This window comes from Dermochelys coriacea, chromosome 7 (genome assembly GCF_009764565.3).
Source record: "Dermochelys coriacea isolate rDerCor1 chromosome 7, rDerCor1.pri.v4, whole genome shotgun sequence".
NCBI lineage: Eukaryota > Metazoa > Chordata > Testudines > Dermochelyidae > Dermochelys > Dermochelys coriacea.
This window is the reverse complement of record NC_050074.1, coordinates 52,899,914-52,908,605: the sequence shown is the minus strand read 5'-3', so window position 1 is coordinate 52,908,605 and position 8,692 is coordinate 52,899,914. Positions and strand designations below refer to the sequence as shown.

Genomic DNA, 8,692 nt, shown 5'->3' with positions numbered 1-8,692 from the left:
ACCTCCAGGAATACATCCAACCAAAATTGGCAACTCTACTAAGGGTGCATGGTGCACCAGGGCCCAGGGAACCTGACTGCAGGGGCTTCAGTGAACCCAGCCAGAGAGGTAGCACAGGAGGGGAGGGTGCCTAGGGGATGGAGCAGTCCCGCATTCCCTGGAGGCAGGACACAGGGCAGGGGAGCGGGGTGAAGAAGGTGCTAAACCCCCATCCTGGGAGCTGCTGTAGATTCTCCAGGTTTGGGTGTGAACGGGCTGGAAATTGCTCCCCCCCCCACAACTCCAGAGTTTAGCTGAGGGGTGGAGAGGCTTCCCCGTGCCAGCACTGTGTGGCTCTTTGGAACATGCAGGGCGTGGCTCCTTCTGGCCAGTGCCCTGGGTTGGATGGTCTTGGGCTTTCCCAAGTGCCAGCTGGACATGGGATGGGGAGGGGGGCCGAGCTGATGGACCAGCAGGGGGAATGGCTGGCCCTGCCTGCCGCATCTTCACTCTGCTACCAGCCTTGCATACCCACCCCCATTATCAGTTACTGGACCTCCCCCACACTCTCCGCTGGTGGTCAGGCGGCTGTGAGCAGTGATCCAGCCAGCAGCAGGACCCGCCAGTACTCCTGGAGGAGAGAGAAAATATGGGACAATTTGTCCATTTTTAAGAAAAAGTTGGGACACCTGCAGGAGGGCTTAAATACGGAACTGTCCTTTTAAAAAGGAGACATCTGGTTACCCCACTGAACACCCTTGCCCTGGCCCATTCCTTTCCCAAGGCATGTCCCTGCCCTGCCCCTTCTCTGAGGCCTTGTCCCCCGCTCACTCCATTCCCCCCTCCCTCCATTGCTCACTCTTCCCCACCCTCACTTGCTCATTTTCACCAGGCTGGGACAGAGGATTGAGGTGGGTGGGGGGTGAGAGCTCTGGCTGGGGAAGGGGGTTGGGGGCCGAGGGATTTGGAGTGTGGGAAGGGGCTCCGGGCTGGGGCAGGGGCTTGGGATGGGGGAGGGGGTGAGGGCTCCAGCTGGGGGTGCAGAGTCTGGAATGGAGCTGGGGATGAGGAGTTTGGGGTGCAGGAGGGGGATCTGGGGTTGGGAATTGGGGCATGGGGTTGGGGTGTGGGCGCAGCAGGGGTGCTAAGGCAGATGGGAACCAGCCAATGGGAGTGTGGTGCCGGCGCCGACTAGAGCCACTGCGACCCAGTATGGGGTCGCAACCTGTAATTTGAAAACCATTGAGTTACATAGTGAAGAAATGTATCACTATGGGAACAGGGTATCCAATATTGCTGGGAAGGAATGCACTGGATTTTATGATGCAGTACAACATATTTTTGGAAGTTGTATTCACTCTAGTCTGATTTTCCAAATTCCTCCTAAGTGTAGCAACCGGCACCTGGAGCTTGTCAACAAAATACGTCCGATCCGATCTGAAAGCATCCCACTTTGAAAGTTAAAAATAATGTAAGTACTGGGTAAAAAGAAAAGGAGTACTTGTGGCACCTTAGAGACTAACAAATTTATTAGAGCATAAGCTTTCGTGAGCTACAGCTCACTTCATCTCACGAAAGCTTATGCTCTAATAAATTTGTTAGTCTCTAAGGTGCCATAAGTACTCCTTTTCTTTTTGCGAATACAGACTAACACGGCTGCTACTCTGAAACCTGTCATTATACTGGGTAAAAAGTTACTCTTTGGAAAGAGCCAGCAGCAGCTCTTTGCAAAGCTCAAAACAGGGATGGCCTTTGTGTCCTGCATAGCACAGTAGTGAGCATGCTGTGTGCATTTAACAAATAAATGACTAGTTTTGCTTCCCTACTTGGAGAATTTTCTCATATAGTGGGTGTTGTACACGGCTTCTGCCCTCTGCTGGATTAAATTGGATCTGCCCTGGAGTTTAGCAAACGATTCTGCTAGGGGTGTGGAGTTACTCTAAGGTGCCCCAAGGACTGCTCATTGTTTTTGCTAGTGCTGATAGCTCAAAGAGATTTCACTAGCACAAACGGAAGGAGAGGGTTGAGTCTGCAAAGCTTTATGCAAAGGCAGATGGCAATTGTAGTGCTATGTGTGTGGGGAACAGCATAGATCTGAAGGTGCACAATCGGTCTAACGTTTCATCTGAACTCAGCACTTCAGTGGTCTGTCTAGAATGTCTATAAAAGGCCAGATCCCTGAGCGCAATTGTGCTGATATACAAATCAATAGGAAAGCAGAGGGAAAGGGATTATTAATCAAATCCTGTAATTTTCTTGGGGAATAAAGCAATACTGTCTTTAAAGGCAACTCTGATTCCTAAGAGGAAAGTAGTGCCCAAACAGGCTTACCATGCAAGTTAAAATGTTTTGCATTTCCCCACTGATCCATCCCTGCAAACTCCACTGCAGACCTGACCATGAGTGCTTGCTGGCTCGTGCCTCAGTTACAGGCAACTGGTGAAATTTCATTGAATAAAGTATTTGCTAAATATTCACCCATCTTGTGAGCTGGTGAACTAATAATCATACAAAGATCAGGCTGTGCCATGAATAATTCAACCATAGATGGTCACTAGCAAAAAATTCTACCCTGTCCCCCCACCCCCCTCTGGGGAGGGACTAAAAGACCACACACCTCCTGGGGACCCACCCCCCATATGGAATCCCCCTTGTTCTTGCACCCCCTGCCCTGAGAAGGGACTGATGGCCCCCACACCCTCCTGGGGACACCCTCCCTGCATCCTCCCACAGGGAATCTCCCAGACCCCGTCCTGGGGTGGGAGTGACAGAGCCCCATTCCCCCAGAGGGCCATCCAGTGCCCTCCATAAGGGACCATCCCTGTGGTCCCACAACCCTTGCCCAGGGGGAGGGGGGTGGAATTGACAGACCCACACCCTACAGAGGACCCCCCCACACCCCGTGACCAAAGGAGGGACCAACAGCTCAACCCCCCCAACAAACCTGGCAAACCCCACTTTGGCCACCAGGAAAGGGGCAGGACCCCCACTGTGAGGACTCCCCACTCCCCCATGATGGGAATTCGCCCCCTGCCAGGCAGTAAGGAGGTGGGAGATCCCTTCCCTGACTCCCCCCCCCCCCCCGGCTTCCCATTATTGGGGGAAGATGCTTTCTCCCTGCCCCCCCATGGACCCTCTTATCAGAGGCTGATGTCCCCACTGATCTGAGACTCACCCCCCGCACCCATCAGAGAGATTCCCTCCATAACCTAGGGATGACACCCGCTATCTAGAGTAATGCCTCCCCCAGTAGCTGGAGGATGACAGCCTTTTAGCTAATGTGACACCACCCCAGTCCCTGACACCTCATCTCTCTCCTTGCTGTCAGAACAGGGGCATTGCTATGTGTGGTGTCCCCCCAAGGGGTGCTTGTGGAAGCACTAACAGGGGAGAAATGGTGTCCCCAGCCCCAAAGGACTTGCTGGCTAGAATGTGGGAGCTCAGCTTGTGCTGATTTAGCCACAGCTGCATCAAGTGGTCATTGGGCAGTGGTGCAGGCAAGGTGGGGGTGCTGCAGCCTGTGGGCCAAGGGCTGCACTCCCGGCTCCTTTTGTCTGGCTGTTAAATTCACTACAGCGAAAGGTGTTTCCATTTATTTTATGCCTCCCATAACCCTCCCAGGCTCAATGTGCTGCACCTTTTTGCCTGGTTGACAATATTGTTGGAGTTGTCTGAAGGGACAGCTTGGTGGGACCAAAATGGCTGTTTGGTCTACACTTTTCATTTTGGCAGCAGAGGTGTGAACAAACTCACACCTGCTCTACCAAGCTTATGCTGCCAATGCCCCCCCAGCATAGCCACAGCTACATCAGTAGCTTAGGGCATCTGTTTACATAGCTAAAGTCCTTCTCGGATGCCTTGTCTAGACTCAGAAGCTCAGCACTGGGGAAGAGGTGGGAGACTGGTGTATGGCTCTTTACAAACTGTGGTGACAATGCCTGCAGAGATCAAAGCTTTGCTGGGGGTAGATGTAGCTCTATGCAACTTGTAAAAGAATTTGCAATTAATTGTGGGGGTTTGTGAGATTCTGGTCCAACTGGGCAGTGTAGTTAAAAGGCATGCCTTGTTCACTGGATAGTGGGAAGTGTAATAGACTACTTGGGTTTCAAATACCTAGGAGGAAACAGACTTTTGGCAGTAGAGAAGGGCTTGATCTCCTTGCTCTCTGTTCTAGCAATGCTTGAGACTGACTACCATGCAGCCCTGTAGCCTGTCTTTCAAAGGGGCCAATACCAGATACTTCAGAGCGAATGACCAGAACAGGGCAATTATGAAGTGATCTATCCCACTGGCCAGTCCCAACTTCTGGTAAACAGAGATTTAGGGACACCAAGTGCATGACACCCTGACCACCGTGACTGATGACCTTATCCTCACCTTCTTTTTTGAATCAAGTGCTACTTTTGGCCTTCACAACAGCGCAATGAGTGCCACAGGATGACAAGGAAGTCCTTAGGTTCATTTTAAACTCGCTGTCTACCACTTAAACTGGGTTACCACTGGTTCTTGTATTACATGAAGGGACAACCAACACTTCTGCCACACTATTCATGAGTTTATAAACCTTTAGCCTATTCCCCTTACTCATCTCTTTCCTAAGCTGAACTGTCCATCAAACTCTCCCCTTACGGAAGCGCTTCTATACTCATCCTTCTTGGTGCCCTCCTCTGTACCTTTTCCAATTCTTATACATCTTTTCTTGTCACAGGGGTGACAAGAACTGTACCCAATATGCAAAGTGTTGGCATACCATGGAGTTATATAGTGGCAATAGGATATATATGATCTTAGCAACCCTTAGGAAAAGAATAGTTAACATTGTTTACTTTTGGCGTTTTTTTTTTTTTTTAAATCAGTATTACATTATCTAGCCACCAATGTGACAGCTGCTGCTGTAAGTGATAGGTTACATACTAAAGGTAGTAGCTCTGTAATTTTATATCTAAAGTTTCTTCCAAACTCTCAGGTGAAGATCAGCTGGACCGGCTGACTTATCAGTAATTTTGTTCCAAAACCACCTCTATTTGGAATAGGTCTCTAGATGTGTCACCTAAAAAGAAACTCAGATGTTGGAATCTCCCTCCAATCCTCTGCAGTGAAGACCAATGCAAAGAATTCATTTAGCTTCTCTGGAGTAGCCTTATCTTCCTCGAGTGCTTCTTTGGCACCTCAGTCACCCAATGGTCCCACTGTTTGGCATGCTGCCGCTTCCGATGTACTAAAAAACAAGCTACTCTTCAAATTCTTTTCTTGCCTGCATAATTGGGGCTTTCCAACTATCGTCCTTTCTTGGAAGCAGTTTCTTCTCTCTTATCACATCATAAACGAAAGCTGCTGCCAGCACTGGTGCAGTGGTTTTAAAAATCAGTTTCCTATAAGGGTTCTGCTGCAGAATAGCAATTCATTCTAAGGGTTGCTATCCAGCTCTGGTTGACTGTGGCCAGTATGAGCTACTTCTGAGGAAAGTGTAAACGTGCTGAAGACAGGTACTAGGTTTAGATCTTATGTAGGATAATTCCCACATTTTAAAGACTGGCTTAAAGCATGAGGCTTAATATTCCTTAATGCCACCCAGTTTTAATATACATAAGGGATTTTTTTTAGAAAGAATCAGTGCCATTATCTTTTAGTAGGACTCTTTTTCCTTTATCTAGGGGATGCTTTGGAAACTCTCCCCTGAAACCACAGTTCAAGGTCCTGTCTACAAACAGAAGAGTGCAGTGCTTTTACCAACTTAATTCAAACTGGTGCAAACCCTTAAACTAGTATTTGACATACTTTTAGGGGATTTAGGGAATCAGTACCACTAGGTGCTTTTGAAACTCAGTCAGTCTTCATTATAATACTTCATTAGTTCTTAACTCACTTGAGCCACTCAGGATATACAGTACTTGACTTTCCACTGTTAAAAAAAAAAATCTGCAAACTTAAATTCTGCTGTAAGCAGCTCAACTACACTATTACAGTCATTGTATTGCTAGCTTCTGCCACCGTTCTTCAGGCTCTGGTAGCACTTGAACGTACCATTTTCAAACTGGAGGGATTTTAAACTGCTGTGTATTTGTACTGAAAATGTGTTATTACACAATGGGAGACAGCTTTTGACTAGTAGTGTAATATTTGCACATTGTATTTAAAAGCTAACTGCATATCCCAATTCATACCTCTTAAGGCACGCTAACCTGACTACAGACTGAAGGTGATAACATTGTGCCAGTTTACATGGCACAAATTAAGATTTCTTTGGTATGCTGAAGGAAAGAGGTTGTTTTTTTTGTTTTAAAAAAGCATAGATCCTGAAATACCCGTCTGGCAAATTCCATGCTTAGTGCATGCAGTCTCAGGTGACTGCTTTAGCCCATTACCTTAAGAATATGGAAAAGTTACGCATGGAAGTTGCATATTATACATAAAGCACTGAAAAGTATTTAACTTTGGTCACTTTCCCTAGTTTTACCTGCAAGGGACCTTTCACAGATCAGAAAGAGGCATGATTAGACAAAATGTTCTTACACTGAAAGCTGCCTCACCCCCAATAAATTCACATGACAAAATGGACAAAATTTATTAGCAAAATATTTTGCAAAATTTAAAACTGAAGTTACAGGATTGGTTGTAAACAAGTGTACTAGACAGTCTTCCCTTTCCCAATAAAATCATAATTGACACATTAGGTCAAATTGGAGAGAAAAATAAAATTGTTTTCGCAAGACTTCCACAGGAAGATTTTGTACAAACCTGGCAGTGTTTGTCACTGGATCACACATGCGACCTAAACACCTGAAACATGTTCATTTTCTTAATTGTTCATGTGAGGTTCACAAGTATGAAATTTTTAGGTATGCTACATCATGAAGTATCCTACCTGACATGTTACAACTCACTGAAAAGAAAAAAAAAAAAAAAAAAAAAAAAAAAAAGGATTTGAACCAGGGCTTTGAGGGGAAAAAAAAAAAAATCAGCATAATCAAGTGTCACTATATGTAAATGATGGCCTTACGAGATCAGCTGTTAGTCACAAGAAGTGAGGGCTGCACTTTTAGAAGCCAATCACACTTCAAAATACACATTCTGTATTGGAGTCTTCAGAATCTTCTAGAACCTTGAACACTCCCACTTTTTCTTTTTCAACTGATTCAGACTTTTTCATTTGGTCTAAGAGAAAAACAAACAAAAGTGAAGGTTAAACAGAATTGTGTATAGTCTTACATTGGAAGTAGAACAGTGCAGAGAAAGGAGCTTGTGCCTCCTACTAGCAGATGCTGAATGAAATACACAGCATGCTGAGTGTTAGGGCTTGGCTACATTTGCAAGTTAGAGTGCATTAAAACAGTCCCGGGCGTCCTAAATCCCAATGTGTCCATACTGGCAAGGCACGTAGAGCGCCTGGACACTGCAGCTGGAGCACTCCAGGTAATCTACCTCCACAAGAAGCATAAAGCTTGCTGCGTCCTGGCTGAAATGCCTGGCCATCAGTGTGAACGAGGTGTTGCATTACTGCACTGTGATTGGCCTCCGAAAATGTCCCATAACCCCTTGAAGTCAAGTGGCCACTCTTCTCATTGTTTTGGAATCGGCTGCAGGAATGCAGATATCCCTCTTCAAAGCTCCATTTCTGACAGCCAGCATGCTTCTCTGCTCCTGGACAACGCAACAATTACTGTGGAATGCTGCTTGCAGTGAGTGGGGGGGGGGGGGGGGAGAGGCAGGCTGCTGTTGCTGCCTGAACTTACAAGACAGCATGCTAACACTCAGCACCCCAAAACACCTACACACACAACACACTCCCTGTCACACTCCACTCCACCCCCGCCCCATTTCAAAAGCACTTTGCACCCACTTGCACACTGGGATAGCTTCCACAATGCACTGCTCTTTGTGGCATTGCAAGGACGGCCAATGTGTGCGTTTGCAGCTGACAGTGTAAACACAGGGCAGCGTTTTCCCTGCTGCAGTCTCCGAAGGCTGGTTTAACTCCCAGTGCTCTACATCTGCAAGTGTAGCCATGCCCTTAGTTGTCAATAGAGTTGGGCAGGAAATGGTTACTCCATCCCAAATCAGGAGGAAAACTAAAAAAAAATCTGAGACTTTTTTGGTTGAGGTCAATTGAAACATTTCAACAATTTCAAAATGTTAAATTAAAGTCATTAAAAACAAACAAACCAACTATAATTAGCATGTGTTTCAAAACAAAAAGCCGTTTCAAGCCTCCCCCCCCATGTTTTAAAAATGTCCTGTTTTGACCATTTTAAAGATTTTTCGAAACAGGAAATTCATCAAAACAACCCCTCATTTCCCAGGAACAATTTCAGTTTTGATGAATTAGAATTTTCTGACCAAAAAAAGTTAAGACTTCCAGACCAGCTCTAGTTGTCAATGTAGTAGTAGACAATGGTACTTCACATACATCCATTTGTTTGATTAGAACACTGACAAAATTTTATTAGAAATTTCTGTGGGGACCATGCTCTTGGGCAAATAAAGGCATTGGCAATTCTCCTCTGCTTTTACATAAAAAATATAAAGGGAAAAATTCTATATATTTTACTGTCAAATAGGAAAAGAGGACCAAATTAGTTTTACTTACCAATAAGGTCACTTCTATCCAGCAGTAACTCTAGATCTTTGTCACTGATTACTTTCTCTCTGGATCCTTTAACCTCTCTATAGAAATAGGAGCATCTTAGTCTAAACACTAGCTGTCATCATTTTT

At 46.0% G+C, this 8,692-nt stretch overlaps 1 long non-coding RNA gene across 1 annotated transcript; it reads right to left on the bottom strand.

The window, feature by feature from the left end:
• Positions 1-6,519: 6,519 nt before the first annotated feature.
• LOC122460957 lies at positions 6,520-8,692 on the bottom strand. The gene is made up of 2 exons (XR_006282608.1): positions 8,567-8,692; positions 6,520-7,134 (listed from the first exon to the last, which is right to left on the bottom strand). It is a non-coding gene; the product is annotated as an uncharacterized LOC122460957 (long non-coding RNA).